This window comes from Salvelinus namaycush, chromosome 27 (assembly GCF_016432855.1).
Source record: "Salvelinus namaycush isolate Seneca chromosome 27, SaNama_1.0, whole genome shotgun sequence".
Lineage (NCBI taxonomy): Eukaryota > Metazoa > Chordata > Actinopteri > Salmoniformes > Salmonidae > Salvelinus > Salvelinus namaycush.
This window is the reverse complement of record NC_052333.1, coordinates 1,510,903-1,528,927: the sequence shown is the minus strand read 5'-3', so window position 1 is coordinate 1,528,927 and position 18,025 is coordinate 1,510,903.

Below are 18,025 nucleotides of genomic sequence, written 5' to 3'. Positions count from 1 at the left end.
CCTCCTTGGAACCAGAGTAAACATTCTCAGAACCTCCCTGGAACCAGAGTAAACATTCTCAGAACCTCCTTGGAACCAGAGTAAACATTCTCAGAACCTCCCTGGAACCAGAGTAAACATTCTCAGAACCTCCTTGGAACCAGAGTAAAACATTCTCAGAACTTCCCTGGAACCATATTAAAACATTCTCAGAACCTCCCTGGAACCAGAGTAAAACGTTCTCAGAACTTCCCTGGAACCATATTAAAACGTTCTCAGAACCTCCCTGGAACCAGAGTAAAACGTTCTCAGAACCTCCATGGAACCATATTAAAACGTCCTCAGAACCTCCCTGGAACCCAAAAATAAACCTTCCCGCAAAATGTTCACTTCAACAAATAATTTAAAAAAACATTTTATCAGTCAAGAAACGTATGTCTTTGTTCCGGCGAGCAATGTGAAACCGAAAACAGACATGTACGTTCCCACAACTTCCAAGGAACCAAATGTGCTAGCTGGGTTCACCATGGAAACTGGGTGGATGTCACGTTCCTGACCTGTTTTCTGTTGTTTTGTATGTGTTTAGTTGGTCAGGACGTGAGCTGGGTGGGAATTCTATGTTGTGTGTCTAGTTTGTCTGTTTCTATGTCCAGCCTAATATGGTTCTCAATCAGAGGCAGATGGTAATCGTTGTCCCTGATTGAGAATCATATATAGGAGGCTTGTTTTGTGTTGGGATTTTGTGGGTGTTTGTTTCCTGTCTCTGTGGTTGTCTGCACCAGATAGGGCTGTGTCGGTTTTTGCACATTTGTTATTTTGTATTGTTGTTTGTAGTGTTTTACTTGTTCTTTATTAAACATGTTTAACACTAGCCGCGCTGCACTTTGGTCCTCTCCTTCACCCCTGGAAGAAAACCGTTACAGTGGATGAGAGTTAAAACTTCTTCAGGATTGGTGGGTCCCCCGCGGGACGGTTGAGCTAACGTAGGCTAATGCGATTAGCATGAGGTTGTAAGTAACAAGAACATTTCCCAGGACATAGACATATCTGATATTGGCAGAAAGCTGAACTGCACTGTCCAATTTACAGTAGCTATTACAGTGAAAGAATACCATGCTATTGTTTGAGGAGAGTGCACAATTTTGAACATTAAAAGTTATTAATAAACAAATTAGACACATTTGGGTAGTGTTAATACAACATGTTGAACAACAATGCAATGGTTCATTGGATCAGTCTGATACTTTGCACATACACTGCTGCCATCTAGTGGCCAAAATCTAAATTGCACCTGGGCTGGAATAATACATTATGGCCTTTCTCTTGCATTTCAAAGATGATGGTACAAAAACAATACAAAAGAACGTTTATTTTTTCTTTGAATTATCTTTTACCAGATCTAATGTGTTGTATTCTCCTATATTCCTTTCACATTTCCACAAACTTCAAAGTGTTTCCTTTCAAATGCTACCAAGAATATGCACATCCTTGCTTCAGGGCCGGAGCTACAGGCAGTTTGATTTGGGTATGTCATTTTAGGCGAAAATTGAAAAAAAGGGGACGATTGTCACGCCCTGACTTTATAGAGCCTTTTTATTTCTCTATGTGGTTAGGTCGGGGAGTGACTTGGGTGGGCAGATCTATGTTGTCTATTTCTTTGTTGGCCGGGTATGGTTCCCAATCAGAGGCATCTGTCTATCGTTGTCTCTGATTGGGAATCATACTTAGGCAGCCCTTTTTCCCACCTTCAGTTGTGGGATCTTGTTTGTGTGTAGTTGCTTTCTAATACTGCATATAGCTTTACGTTCGTTTTTGTATTTTGTTGTTTTTTGGTGTCATTTAAAGTAAAATTATAATGTAAGCCTACCACGCTGCACCTTGGTCTCCTAACAACGGACGTGACAACGATCCTTAAACTAAATAGCAATTCATATCTCATGGGTTGCTAGGCAGATAAAAAAAAAAACATAAATAAATAGGACAATGCCTGCAGACTCCTACAGACAGGCTACCTTCCCATCCAAATAAAATGTTCATCTTCTGTGGCCACAGTTCTGCAATAACTCTATGGTACTGGTCAGATTTGGTTGCCATGGTTACACCATCAGACTGACAGAGAGCCAGTTGCTATATTTCGATAAAGGCATTCCGTGCAGAATTATCTGATATGGTAACTATGGAGGAAGAGTCCTAGAGACAGATGATGGAGAGTGGGAGAAATTAGAGAAGAGATGGATACAGTGATACCAGTGTCTGTATGTAGCCTCTCTACTGTATATAACCTCTCTACTGTATATAGCCTCTCTACTGTATATAGCCTCTCTACTGTATATAGCCTCTCTACTGTATATAGCCTCTCTACTGTATATAGCCTCTCTACTGTATATAGCCTCTCTACTGTATATAGCCTCTCTACTGTCTATAGCCTCTCTACTGTATATAGCCTCTCTACTGTATATAGCCTCTCTACTGTATATAGCCTCTCTACTGTATATAGCCTCTCTACTGTATATAGCCTCTCTACTGTATATAGCCTCTCTACTGTATATAGCCTCTCTAGTGTATATAGCCTCTCTACTGTATATAGCCTCTCTACTGTATATAGCCTCTCTAGTGTATATAGCCTCTCTATTGTATATAGCCTCTCTACTGTATGTAGCCTCTCTACTGTATATAGCCTCTCTACTGTATATAGCCTCTCTACTGTATATAGCCTCTCTACTGTATATAGCCTCTCTACTGTATATAGCCTCTCTACTGTATATAGCCTCTCTACTGTATATAGCCTCTCTACTGTATATAGCCTGTCTTTTTACTGTTGTTTTTATTTCTCTACTTACCTATTGTTCACCTAATACCTTTTTTTGCACTATTGGTTAGAGCCTGTAAGTAAGCATTTCACTGTAAGGTCTACACCTGTTGTATTCAGTGCACGTGACAAATAAACTTTGATTTGATTTGACTGTAGGTAGAGATGGGGAGAGATACAGGAAGAGATGGATACAGAGATAATATAGGTAGAGACGGGGAGAGATACAGGAAGAGATGGATACAGAGATAATGTAGGTAGAGATGGGGAGAGATACAGGCAGAGATGGATACAGAGATAATATAGGTAGAGATGGGGAGAGATACAGGAAGAGATGGATACAGTGATACTGTAGGTAGAGATGGGGAGAGATACAGGAAGAGTTGGATACAGAGATAATGTATGTAGAGATGGGGAGAGATACAGGAAGAGATGGATACAGAGATAATGTAGGTAGAGATGGGGAGAGATACAGGAAGAGATGGATACAGAGATAATGTAGGTAGAGATGGGGAGAGATACAGGAAGAGATGGATACAGAGATAATATAGGTAGAGATGGGGAGAGATACAGGCAGAGATGGATACAGAGGTAATATAGGTAGAGATGGGGAGAGATACAGGAAGAGATGGATACAGTGATACTGTAGGTAGAGATGGGGAGAGATACAGGAAGAGTTGGATACAGAGATAATGTATGTAGAGATGGGGAGAGATACAGGAAGAGATGGATACAGAGATAATGTAGGTAGAGATGGGGAGAGATACAGGAAGAGATGGATACAGAGATAATGTAGGTAGAGATGGGGAGAGATACAGGAAGAGTTGGATACAGAGATAATATAGGTAGAGATGGGGAGAGATACAGGAAGAGATGGATACAGAGATAATGTAGGTAGAGATGGGGAGAGATACAGGAAGAGATGGATACAGAGATATTGTAGGTAGAGATGGGGAGAGATACAGGAAGAGATGGATACAGAGATATTGTAGGTAGAGATGGGGAGAGATACAGGAAGAGATGGATACAGAGATATTGTAGGTAGAGATGGGGAGAGATACAGGAAGAGATGGATACAGAGATAATGTAGGTAGAGATGGGGAGAGATACAGGCAGAGATGGATACAGAGATAATATAGGTAGAGATGGGGAGAGATACAGGCAGAGATGGATACAGAGATATTGTAGGTAGAGATGGGGAGAGATACAGGAAGAGATGGATACAGAGATAATGTAGGTAGAGATGGGGAGAGATACAGGCAGAGATGGATACAGAGATAATGTAGGTAGAGATGAGGAGAGATACAGGCAGAGATGGATACAGAGATAATGTAGGTAGAGACGGGGAGAGAAACAGGCAGAGATGGATACAGAGATAATGTAGGTAGAGATGGGGAGAGATACAGGAAGAGATGGATACAGAGATAATGTAGGTAGAGATGGGGAGAGATACAGGCAGAGATGGATACAGAGATAATATAGGTAGAGATGGGGAGAGATACAGGAAGAGATGGATACAGAGATAATGTAGGTAGAGATGGGGAGAGATACAGGAAGAGATGGATACAGAGATAATGTAGGTAGAGATGGGGAGAGATACAGGAAGAGATGGATACAGAGATAATGTAGGTAGAGATGGGGAGAGATACAGGAAGAGATGGATACAGAGATAATGTAGGTAGAGATGGGGAGAGATACAGGAAGAGATGGATACAGAGATAATGTAGGTAGAGATGGGGAGAGATACAGGCAGAGATGGATACAGAGATAATATAGGTAGAGATGGGGAGAGATACAGGAAGAGATGGATACAGAGATAATGTAGGTAGAGATGGGGAGAGATACAGGAATAGATGGATACAGAGATAATGTAGGTAGAGACGGGGAGAGAAACAGGCAGAGATGGATACAGAGATAATGTAGGTAGAGATGGGGAGAGATACAGGAAGAGATGGATACAGAGATAATGTAGGTAGAGATGGGGAGAGATACAGGAAGAGATGGATACAGAGATAATGTAGGTAGAGATGGGGAGAGATACAGGCAGAGATGGATACAGAGATAATGTAGGTAGAGATGGGGAGAGATACAGGAAGAGATGGATACAGAGATAATGTAGGTAGAGATGGGGAGAGATACAGGAAGAGATGGATACAGAGATAATGTAGGTAGAGATGGGGAGAGATACAGGAAGAGATGGATACAGAGATAATATAGGTAGAGATGGGGAGAGATACAGGCAGAGATGGATACAGAGATAATGTAGGTAGAGATGGGGAGAGATGACCAGAGCTTTGAGACCTTTTTTTTGAGGAACGCTGAAGCAGAACTGTAACTGTAGCTGGAATCACAGCTGGACTGACTGATACGTGTGGGCCAGCTGTCAGATCTGGTCTGGTTCCTAAAGGTGGCTAGCGGCTGCTGTCAGTCCCATCAGTGTGCGTGTCATCAACACGTGTCTGTCTGCCACTGGACAGACGTCTTCTGCACTGCAGAGGTGGGCCATTTCTGAGAGCAGCCGAGATTCTAAAGGGTGAGGTTTCTCCCGCTAGGTATAGATTTTAGGATCAGCTTCGCCTCTCCCAAAAAAACGAACATTAGCGGGGAAAATATAAAACTGCCCCTTAGATCAGCGTCTTCACCGTCAGAGACCCTGGAGAGGAATAAAATACAGACTATTTCAGTATACAACCCCCCCCCCTCCCCCCTTTCAATGTTCTGGTCAGCTTGGAGAGGGGGAGGGTGGGGGAAGGAGGATGGAAGGGTGATGAACAATCGCCTACCTGTCTAAATGACTGATGAACTCATCTGGGGGGAGAGGACAGATCGGCAGAAGGGGAGGGAGATGGGGGGGTGGGGGTGGAAGAGGAGATCAATCATGTTGATTGACAACCCTGATTCCAGGATGAGGGGCGGGGCAGAGCTGGGCTCTCCCCGAGGGTAGGTAGTGGTCATCATCACAGACATCCACATGCACGCACGCACATACAACTAAAATCTGACTATGCATATACTCCCTCTGTCTCCTATAAAGATACTAGATGTCTCTGTCTCCTATAAAGATACTAGATGTCTCTGTCTCCTATAAAGATGTTAGATGTCTCTGTCTCCTATAAAGATACTAGATGTCTCTGTCTCCTATAAAGATACTAGATGTCTCTGTCTCCTATCTAGATACTAGATGTCTCTGTCTCCTATCTAGATACTAGATGTCTCTGTCTCCTATAAAGATGTTAGATGTCTCTGTCTCCTATCTAGATACTAGATGTCTCTGTCTCCTATAAAGATACTAGATGTCTCTGTCTCCTATAAAGATACTAGATGTCTCTGTCTCCTATCTAGATACTAGATGTCTCTGTCTCCTATAAAGATACTAGATGTCTCTGTCTCCTATAAAGATACTAGATGTCTCTGTCTCCTATAAAGATACTAGATGTCTCTGTCTCCTATAAAGATGTTAGATGTCTCTGTCTCCTATAAAGATACTAGATGTCTCTGTCTCCTATAAAGATGTTAGATGTCTCTGTCTCCTATCTAGATACTAGATGTCTCTGTCTCCTATAAAGATACTAGATGTCTCTGTCTCCTATAAAGATACTAGATGTCTCTGTCTCCTATAAAGATACTAGATGTCTCTGTCTCCTATAAAGATACTAGATGTCTCTGTCTCCTATAAAGATACTAGATGTCTCTGTCTCCTATCTAGATACTAGATGTCTCTGTCTCCTATCTAGATACTAGATGTCTCTGTCTCCTATAAAGATACTAGATGTCTCTGTCTCCTATAAAGATAATAGATGTCTCTGTCTCCTATAAAGATACTAGATGTCTCTGTCTCCTATAAAGATACTAGATGTCTCTGTCTCCTATAAAGATACTAGATGTCTCTGTCTCCTATAAAGATACTAGATGTCTCTGTCTCCTATAAAGATGCCTGATGTCTCTGTCTCCTATAAAGATACTAGATGTCTCTGTCTCCTATAAAGATGCCTGATGTCTCTGTCTCCTATAAAGATGTTAGATGTCTCTGTCTCCTATAAAGATGCCTGATGTCTCTGTCTCCTATAAAGATGTTAGATGTCTCTGTCTCCTATAAAGATGCCTGATGTCTCTGTCTCCTATAAAGATACTAGATGTCTCTGTCTCCTATAAAGATACTAGATGTCTCTGTCTCCTATAAAGATACTAGATGTCTCTGTCTCCTATAAAGATAATATATGTCTCTGTCTCCTATAAAGATACTAGATGTCTCTGTCTCCTATAAAGATACTAGATGTCTCTGTCTCCTATATAGATGCCTGATGTCTCTGTCTCCTATCTAGATACTAGATGTCTCTGTCTCCTATCTAGATACTAGATGTCTCTGTCTCCTATCTAGATACTAGATGTCTCTGTCTCCTATCTAGATACTAGATGTCCCTGTCTCCTATCTAGATACTAGATGTCTCTGTCTCCTATAAAGATACTAGATGTCTCTGTCTCCTATAAAGATACTAGATGTCTCTGTCTCCTATGAAGATACTAGATGTCTCTGTCTCCTATAAAGATACTAGATGTCTCTGTCTCCTATAAAGATACTAGATGTCTCTGTCTCCTATGAAGATACTAGATGTCTCTGTCTCCTATAAAGATACTAGATGTCTCTGTCTCCTATAAAGATACTAGATGTCTCTGTCTCCTATAAAGATACTAGATGTCTCTGTCTCCTATAAAGATACTAGATGTCTCTGTCTCCTATAAAGATACTAGATGTCTCTGTCTCCTATAAAGATACTAGATGTCTCTGTCTCCTATAAAGATACTAGATGTCTCTGTCTCCTATTGTCACGACTTCAACCGAGGCAGGCTCTCCTTCCCGTTCGGGTGGCGCTCGGCGGTCGTCGTCACCGGCCTACTAGCTGCCACTGACTCTTTTTCCTCCCCCTCCTTATGTGTTTATTTGTATCACCTGGTTTGAGAGAATTGGTAATTAGTGTGGCTTTATTAGTCAGCCAGCCTGTCTGCTTCTTTGTGCGGGATTGTTCGTCTGTTACTTTGGATTTCGGGAGTGGTTCGTGTATTATGTACTGGTGTTGTCTCCGTGTTTGTAGACAGGTGTTTATGACACCCAGTAAGTCCGTGTTGGACATTTTGGTTTGCCGGTTGGGAATTAAAATCACCGTATTGAAGCTCTGCTGTTCCTGCGTCTGATTTCACACCCCCCGACACCTAGAGCGTTACAGAATCCCGCACCATACAAATGGAGTCAGCAGGAGCAGCAGCTAACCCTCTCCCATCGATGGAGGAACGGGTTCTCCACCACACCACCGTCCTCCATCGGATCGGATCAGCCATGGACCAAATGGCCATGGACCACCTTCGGCTCCCCCCCCCCAGGACTCTCCATCCCCCGGCTCCAGCGCGCTCCGTCTTACGCTCCCGAGGGATTATGATGGAACAGCGGCAGGTTGTCAGGGGTTTTTACTCCAACTGGAGCTATACCTGGCCACTGTTCGCCCCACTCCCTCGGGAGCGGAGAGGGTGAGTGTCCTCGTCTCCTGCCTAACGGGTCGTGCTCTGGAGTGGGCTAACGCAGTCTGGAATGGCCCGGACTCCGCGAAGGAGCACTACCCGGAGTTTACCCGTCGTTTTCGTGCCGTGTTTGACCACCCCACAGACGGCCGAGCGGCGGGTGAGAGACTATTTCATCTCAGGCAGGAGAAGAGGAGCGCACAGGATTTCGCACTGGAGTTCCGGACCTTGGCCGCGGGATCAGGGTGGAACGACAGGGCCCTTATTGACCACTACCGGTGTAGTCTCCGGGAGGACGTCCGCAGGGAGCTAGCGTGTCGGGACATCGCGCTTTCTCTTGATGAGCTTATTGACATGTCCATCCGACTGGATAATCTGCTGGCTGCCCGCGGGCGTTCGGAGAGGGTCCTGTGCGTTCCACCACCCAGCGTCCCGGCTCCCATCCCGATGGAGTTGGGAGGGGCCGCGCCTAGGGGTACCGGAGGAGGAGGCCCCCCCTGTACCAGCTGTGGTCGGAGAGGACACACGGTCGATCGGTGCTGGGGGGGTCTGTCTGGGAGTCGAGATGTCAGGCGGAACGCTTCTCGATCACCCCAGGTGAGTCAGCACCAAACTCACTCAGAACCCCCTGTTGGTCACATGTTTGTCTCAATTTTTTTCCTTTATTTTTTCCCCTCTTCCCAGCATAGGGCACTAGTCGATTCAGGTGCAGCTGGGAACTTTATGGATCGCGGACTCGCCCTTAAGTTGGGCGTTCCGCTTGTGCCGATAGATTCTCCCTTTCCCGTTCACTCCCTAGATAGCCGGCCATTAGGGTCAGGGGTGGTCAGGGAGGCCACAGTTCCCCTGGACATGGTGACGCAGGGGAATCATAGGGAACGTATCAGTCTATACATTATTGATTCGCCTGCGTTTCCAGTGGTGCTGGGTATTCCCTGGTTGGCCCGGCACAATCCCAATATTTCGTGGAGACAGGGGGTTCTCCAGGGGTGGTCAGAGGAGTGTTCTGGAAGGTGTCTGGGAGTTTCCATTGGTGCCACGTCGGTGGAGAGTCCAGACCAGGGTTCCACGGTGCGCATTCCCCCCGATTATGCCGATTTGGCAATCGCTTTCTGTAAAAAGAAAGCGACGAAATTACCACCACATCGACCGGGTAGGGATTGTGCGATAGATCTCCAGGTTAACGCTGCGCTTCCTAAGAGTCACGTGTACCCTTTGTCCCAAGAGGAGACGTTGGCTATGGAGACATATGTCACGGAATCTCTGGGACAGGGGTACATTCGGCCCTCCATCTCACCCGTCTCCTCGAGTTTCTTTTTTGTGAAGAAAAAGGAGGGAGGTTTGCGTCCGTGTATTGATTATAGAGGTCTAAATGCCATCACGGTGGGGTTTAGTTACCCACTACCTCTCATTGCTTCGGCGGTGGAATCATTTCACGGAGCGCAGTTCTTTACAAAACTGGACCTCAGGAGCGCGTACAGTCTGGTGCGTATTCGGAAAGGAGACGAGTGGAAAACCGCATTTAGTACCACATCGGGCCACTATGAGTACTGCGTCATGCCGTATGGGTTAAAGAATGCTCCAGCCGTGTTCCAATCCTTTGTAGACGACATTCTCAGGGACCTGCACGGGCAGGGGGTAGTTGTGTATATCGATGACATTCTGATCTACTCAACTACTCACGCCGCGCATGTATCTCTGGTACGCAAAGTGCTTGGCAGACTGCTGGAGCATGACTTATACGTCAAGGCTGAGAAGTGTGTGTTTTCCAAACAAGCCGTCTCCTTCCTGGGTTATCGCATTTCCACCTCGGGGGTGGTGGTGGAGATTGACCGCATAAAGGCCGTGCGTAATTGGCCGACTCCGACCACGGTAAAAGAGGTGCAGCGGTTTTTGGGTTTTGCCAACTACTACCGGAGATTTATCTGGGGTTTTGGCCAGGTAGCGGCTCCCATTACCTCACTGCTGAGGGGGGGTCCGGTGAGGTTGCGGTGGTCAGCGCCGGCGGACGGAGCTTTCAACAGGTTGAAGGCTCTGTTCACGGATGCTCCCGTGTTGGCGCATCCGGATCCCTCTTTAGCATTCATAGTGGAGGTGGACGCGTCCGAGGCTGGGGTGGGTGCCGTGCTATCACAGCGCTCGGGTACGCCACCAAAACTCCGCCCCTGCGCTTTCTTCTCTAGTAAGCTCAGTGCAGCGGAGCGTAACTATGATGTGGGGGATCGGGAGTTGTTAGCGGTGGTCAGGGCTCTGAAGGTGTGGAGACACTGGCTTGAGGGGGCTAAGCACCCTTTTCTCATCTGGACCGACCACCAGAATCTGGAGTATATTCGGGCAGCTCGGAGACTGAACCCACGTCAGGCAAGGTGGGCCATGTTTTTTACCCGGTTTCGGTTCACGTTGTCCTATAGACCCGGTTCCAAAAACGTAAAGGCAGACGCACTGTCCCGCCTTTACGACACGGAGGATAGGACCACTGAACCCACTCCCATCATCCCCGCCTCGAGGCTGATCGCGCCAGTGGTATGGGAGGTGGACTCGGACATCGAGCGGGCGCTACGGACGGAACCCGCGCCTCCTCAGTGTCCGGCGGGCCGTAAGTACGTACCGCTTGGTGTTCGGGACCGACTGATTCGGTGGGCTCATGTCCTACCCTCCTCGCGTCACCCTGGGGTGACGAGGACAGTGGGGAGCCTTCGGGGGAGGTATTGGTGGCCTACCTTAGCTCGAGACGTTAGGGTTTATGTCTCCTCCTGTTCGGTATGCGCTCAGAGTAAGGCTCCTAGGCACCTTCCTCGAGGGAAGTTGCAACCCCTCCCCGTTCCACAACGGCCATGGTCTCATCTGTCTGTAGACTTCCTGACCGATCTTCCCCCCTCTCAGGGAAACACTACGGTTCTGGTAATTGTGGATCGGTTTTCTAAGTCCTGCCGTCTCCTCCCGTTGCCCGGTATCCCTACTGCCCTACAGACTGCGGAGGCCTTATTCACTCACGTCTTCCGGCACTACGGGGCGTTTCTGATCGGGGCCCCCAGTTCACGTCCCGAGTGTGGAGGGCGTTCATGGAGCGTCTGGGGGTCACGGTCAGCCTGACTTCCGGGTATCACCCCGAGAGTAATGGGCAGGTGGAGAGAGTGAACCAGGAGGTGGGTAGGTTTCTGCGGTCGTATTGCCAGGACCGGCCAGGGGAGTGGGCGAGATACATTCCCTGGGCTGAGATGGCCCAGAACTCACTACGCCACTCCTCTACTAATGAGTCCCCCTTTCAGTGTGTGTTGGGGTACCAGCCGGTCCTGGCACCATGGCATCCGAGCCAGACCGAGGCTCCTGCGGTGGAGGAGTGGGTACAGCGCTCCAAGGAGACCTGGAGGGCCGTCCGGGAGTCCCTTCAACAAGCTACTGGAAGGCAGAAGAGGAGCGCTGACCGCCACCGCAGTGAGGCCCCCGTGTTTGTACCGGGGGAAAGGGTCTGGCTCTCGACCCGAAACCTACCCCTCCGCTTGCCCTGCCGGAAGCTGAGGCCGCAGTGTGTAGGGCCCTTCAAAGTCCTGAGGAGAATAAACGAGGTGTGTTATCGATTAAAACTCCCTTCCTATTATCGTATTAACCCCTCGTTTCATGTGTCTCTCCTCAGGCCGGTGGTAGCTGGTCCCCTGCAGGACGGTGAGGTACCGGAGGTCCCTCCTCCCCCTCTGGACATCGAGGGGTCCCCGGCGTACACGATACGGGCCATTCTGGACTCGAGACGCCGGGTGAGGGGCCTGCAGTACCTCGTGGACTGGGAGGGGTACGGTCCGGAGGAGAGGTGCTGGGTACCGGTGGAGGACATGTTGGATCCATCTATGGTAAAGGATTTCCATCGCCTCCATCCGGATCGCCCTGCGCCTCGTCCTCCGGGTCGACCTCGAGGCCGGTGTCGGCGCGCTGCGGGAGCCGCGCGTCAGAGGGGGGGTACTGTCACGACTTCAACCGAGGCAGGCTCTCCTTCCCGTTCGGGTGGCGCTCGGCGGTCGTCGTCACCGGCCTACTAGCTGCCACTGACTCTTTTTCCTCCCCCTCCTTATGTGTTTATTTGTATCACCTGGTTTGAGGGAATTGGTAATTAGTGTGGCTTTATTAGTCAGCCAGCCTGTCTGCTTCTTTGTGCGGGATTGTTCGTCTGTTATTTTGGATTTCGGGAGTGGTTCGTGTATTATGTACTGGTGTTGTCTCCGTGTTTGTAGACAGGTGTTTATGACACCCAGTAAGTCCGTGTTGGACATTTTGGTTTGCCGGTTGGGAATTAAAATCACCGTATTGAAGCTCTGCTGTTCCTGCGTCTGATTTCACACCCCCCGACACCTAGAGCGTTACACCTATAAAGATACTAGATGTCTCTGTCTCCTATAAAGATGTTAGATGTCCCTGTCTCCTATCTAGATACTAGATGTCTCTGTCTCCTATAAAGATACTAGATGTCTCTGTCTCCTATAAAGATACTAGATGTCTCTGTCTCCTATAAAGATACTAGATGTCTCTGTCTCCTATCTAGATACTAGATGTCTCTGTCTCCTATAAAGATACTAGATGTCTCTGTCTCCTATAAAGATACTAGATGTCTCTGTCTCCTATAAAGATACTAGATGTCTCTGTCTCCTATCTAGATACTAGATGTCTCTGTCTCCTATAAAGATACTAGATGTCTCTGTCTCCTATCTAGATACTAGATGTCTCTGTCTCCTATAAAGATACTAGATGTCTCTGTCTCCTATCTAGATACTAGATGTCTCTGTCTCCTATAAAGATACTAGATGTCTCTGTCTCCTATAAAGATACTAGATGTCTCTGTCTCCTATCTAGATACTAGATGTCTCTGTCTCCTATCTAGATACTAGATGTCTCTGTCTCCTATAAAGATGCCTGATGTCTCTGTCTCCTATAAAGATGTTAGATGTCTCTGTCTCCTATAAAGATACTAGATGTCTCTGTCTCCTATAAAGATACTAGATGTCTCTGTCTCCTATAAAGATACTAGATGTCTCTGTCTCCTATCTAGATACTAGATGTCTCTGTCTCCTATAAAGATACTAGATGTCTCTGTCTCCTATCTAGATACTAGATGTCTCTGTCTCCTATCTAGATACTAGATGTCTCTGTCTCCTATAAAGATACTAGATGTCTCTGTCTCCTATCTAGATACTAGATGTCTCTGTCTCCTATAAAGATACTAGATGTCTCTGTCTCCTATAAAGATGTTAGATGTCTCTGTCTCCTATAAAGATACTAGATGTCTCTGTCTCCTATAAAGATACTAGATGTCTCTGTCTCCTATAAAGATACTAGATGTCTCTGTCTCCTATCTAGATACTAGATGTCTCTGTCTCCTATCTAGATACTAGATGTCTCTGTCTCCTATCTAGATACTAGATGTCTCTGTCTCCTATCTAGATACTAGATGTCTCTGTCTCCTATCTAGATACTAGATGTCTCTGTCTCCTATAAAGATACTAGATGTCTCTGTCTCCTATAAAGATGTTAGATGTCTCTGTCTCCTATAAAGATGTTAGATGTCTCTGTCTCCTATAAAGATACTAGATGTCTCTGTCTCCTATAAAGATACTAGATGTCTCTGTCTCCTATAAAGATACTAGATGTCTCTGTCTCCTATAAAGATGTTAGATGTCTCTGTCTCCTATAAAGATACTAGATGTCTCTGTCTCCTATAAAGATACTAGATGTCTCTGTCTCCTATAAAGATACTAGATGTCTCTGTCTCCTATCTAGATACTAGATGTCTCTGTCTCCTATCTAGATACTAGATGTCTCTGTCTCCTATCTAGATACTAGATGTCTCTGTCTCCTATCTAGATACTAGATGTCTCTGTCTCCTATAAAGATACTAGATGTCTCTGTCTCCTATAAAGATACTAGATGTCTCTGTCTCCTATCTAGATACTAGATGTCTCTGTCTCCTATAAAGATACTAGATGTCTCTGTCTCCTATAAAGATACTAGATGTCTCTGTCTCCTATAAAGATGTTAGATGTCTCTGTCTCCTATAAAGATGTTAGATGTCTCTGTCTCCTATCTAGATACTAGATGTCTCTGTCTCCTATAAAGATACTAGATGTCTCTGTCTCCTATAAAGATACTAGATGTCTCTGTCTCCTATAAAGATACTAGATGTCTCTGTCTCCTATAAAGATACTAGATGTCTCTGTCTCCTATAAAGATACTAGATGTCTCTGTCTCCTATAAAGATACTAGATGTCTCTGTCTCCTATAAAGATACTAGATGTCTCTGTCTCCTATGAAGATGCTACCGACCCTGGAGGAACACAAAACACAGCAAACAACACAACAACACAACATACAACACACAACATACAACACACCATACAACACACAACACACCATACAACATACAACACACAACACACCATACAACACAACATACAACATACAACACAACATACAACATACAACACACAACACAACATACAACACACAACACACCATACAACACACAACACAACATACAACACACAACACAACATACAACACACAACACAACATACAACACACCATACAACACACCATACAACACACAACACACCATACAACACACAACACACAACACACCACACACCATACAACACACAACACACAACACACAACATACAACACACAGCACACAACACACCATACAACATACAACACACCATACAACACACAGCACACAACACACCATACAACATACAACACAACATACAACACAAAGCACACAACACACACCATACAACACACAACAACACGACACAACACACAACACAACGAGAGAATCCTGACTGGTTGCATCACTGCCTGGTACGGCAACTGCTCGGCCTCCGACCACAAGGCACTACAGAGGGTAGTGGGTACGGCCCAGTACATCACTGGGGCCAAGCTTCCTGCCATCCAGTACCTCTATACCAGGCGGTGTCAGAGGAAGGCCCTGCAAATGGTCAAAGACTCCAGCCACCCTAGTCATAGTCTGTTCTCTCTACTACCGCATGGCAATCAGTACCGGAGCACCAAGTCTAGGTCCAAGAGGCTTCTAAACAAGCTCCTACCCTCAAGCCATAAGACTCTTGAACATCTAGTCAAATGGCTACCCAGACTATTTGCATTGTCCCCCCCCCCCCCCCTACGCTGCTGCTACTCTCTGTTGTTATTATCTATGCATAGTCACTTAAATAACTCTACCTACATGTACATATTACCTCAATTACCTCGACTAACCGGTGCCCCCGCACATTGACTCTGTACCGGTACCCCCTGTATATAGCCTCCACATTGACTCTGTACCGGTACACCCTGTATATAGCCTCCACATTGACTCTGTACCGTAACACCCTGTATATAGCCTCCACATTGACTCTGTACCGTAACACCCTGTATATAGTCTCCACATTGACTCTGTACCGGTACCCCCTGTATATAGCCTCCACATTGACTCTGTACCGTAACACCCTGTATATAGCCTCCACATTGACTCTGTACCGTAACACCCTGTATATAGCCTCCACATTGACTCTGTACCGTAACACCCTGTATATAGCCTCCACATTGACTCTCTACTGGTACCCCCTGTATATAGCCTCCACATTGACTCTGTACCGTAACACCATGTATATAGCCTCCACATTGACTCTGTACCGGTACCCCCTGTATATAGCCTCCACATTGACTCTGTACCGTAACACCCTGTATATAGTCTCCACATTGACTCTGTACCGGTACACCCTGTATATAGCCTCCACATTGACTCTGTACCGGTACCCCCTGTATATAGCCTCCACATTGACTCTGTACCGGTACCCCCTGTATATAGCCTCCACATTGACTCTGTACCGGTACCCCCTGTATATAGCCTCCACATTGACTCTGTACCACAACCCCCTGTATATAGCCTCCACATTGACTCTGTACCGGTACACCCTGTATATAGCCTCCACATTGACTCTGTACCGTAATACTCTGTATATAGCCTCCACATTGACTCTGTACCGTAACACCCTGTATATAGCCTCCACATTGACTCTGTACCGTAACACCCTGTATATAGTCTCCACATTGACTCTGTACCGGTACCCCCTGTATATAGCCTCCACATTGACTCTGTACCGTAATACCCTGTATATAGCCTCCACATTGACTCTGTACCGTAACACCCTGTATATAGCCTCCACATTGACTCTGTACCGTAACACCCTGTATATAGTCTCCACATTGACTCTGTACCGGTACCCCCTGTATATAGCCTCCACATTGACTCTGTACCGGTACCCCCTGTATATAGCCTCCACATTGACTCTGTACCGGTACACCCTGTATATAGCCTCCCAATTGACTCTGTACCGTAATACCCTGTATATAGCCTCCACATTGACTCTGTACCGTAACACCCTGTATATAGCCTCCACATTGACTCTGTACCGGTACACCCTGTATATAGCCTCCACATTGACTCTGTACCGTAACACCCTGTATATAGTCTCCACATTGACTCTGTACCGGTACCCCCTGTATATAGCCTCCACATTGACTCTGTACCGTAACACCCTGTATATAGCCTCCACATTGACTCTGTGCCGGTACACCCTGTATATAGTCTCCACATTGACTCTGTACCGGTACCCCCTGTATATAGCCTCCACATTGACTCTGTACCGTAACACCCTGTATATAGCCTCCACATTGACTCTGTACCGTAACACCCTGTATATAGTCTCCACATTGACTCTGTACCGGTACCCCCTGTATATAGCCTCCACATTGACTCTGTACCGTAACACCCTGTATATAGTCTCCACATTGACTCTGTACCGGTACCCCCTGTATATAGCCTCCACATTGACTCTGTACCGGTACCCCCTGTATATAGTCTCCACATTGACTCTGTACCGGTACCCCCTGTATATAGCCTCCACATTGACTCTGTACCGGTACCCCCTGTATATAGTCTCCACATTGACTCTGTACCGGTGGCCCCTGTATATAGTCTCCACATTGACTCTGTACCGGTACCCCCTGTATATAGTCTCCACATTGACTCTGTACCGGTGGCCCCTGTATATAGTCTCCACATTGACTCTGTACCGGTACCCCCTGTATATAGTCTCCAAATTGACTCTGTACCGGTACCCCCTGTATATAGTCTCCACATTGACTCTGTACCGGTACCCCCTGTATATAGTCTCCAAATTGACTCTGTACCGGTACCCCCTGTATATAGCCTCCACATTGACTCTGTACAACACAACACAAAACACACAACAAGAAACAACAAGACACACGATACAACACACCTTATCCTAGCCTTACTCCTAAGCATACAGTTGAAGTCGGAAGTTTACATACACCTTAGCAAAATACATTTAAACTCAGTTTTTCACAATTCCTGACATTTAATCCTAGTAAAAATTCCCTGTTTTAAGTCAGTTAGGATCACCACTTTATTTGAAGAATGTGAAATGTCAGAATAATAGCAGAGAGAATTATTTCTTTCAGCTTTTATTTCTTTCATCACATTCCCAGTGGGTCAGAAGTTTACATACACTCAATTAGTATTTGGTAGCATTGCCTTTAAATTGTTTAACTTGGGTCAAATGTTTGAGGTAGCCTTCCATAAGCTTCCCACAATAAGTTGGGTGAATTTTGGCCCATTCCTCCTGACAGAGCTGGTGTAACTGAGTCAGTTTTTTA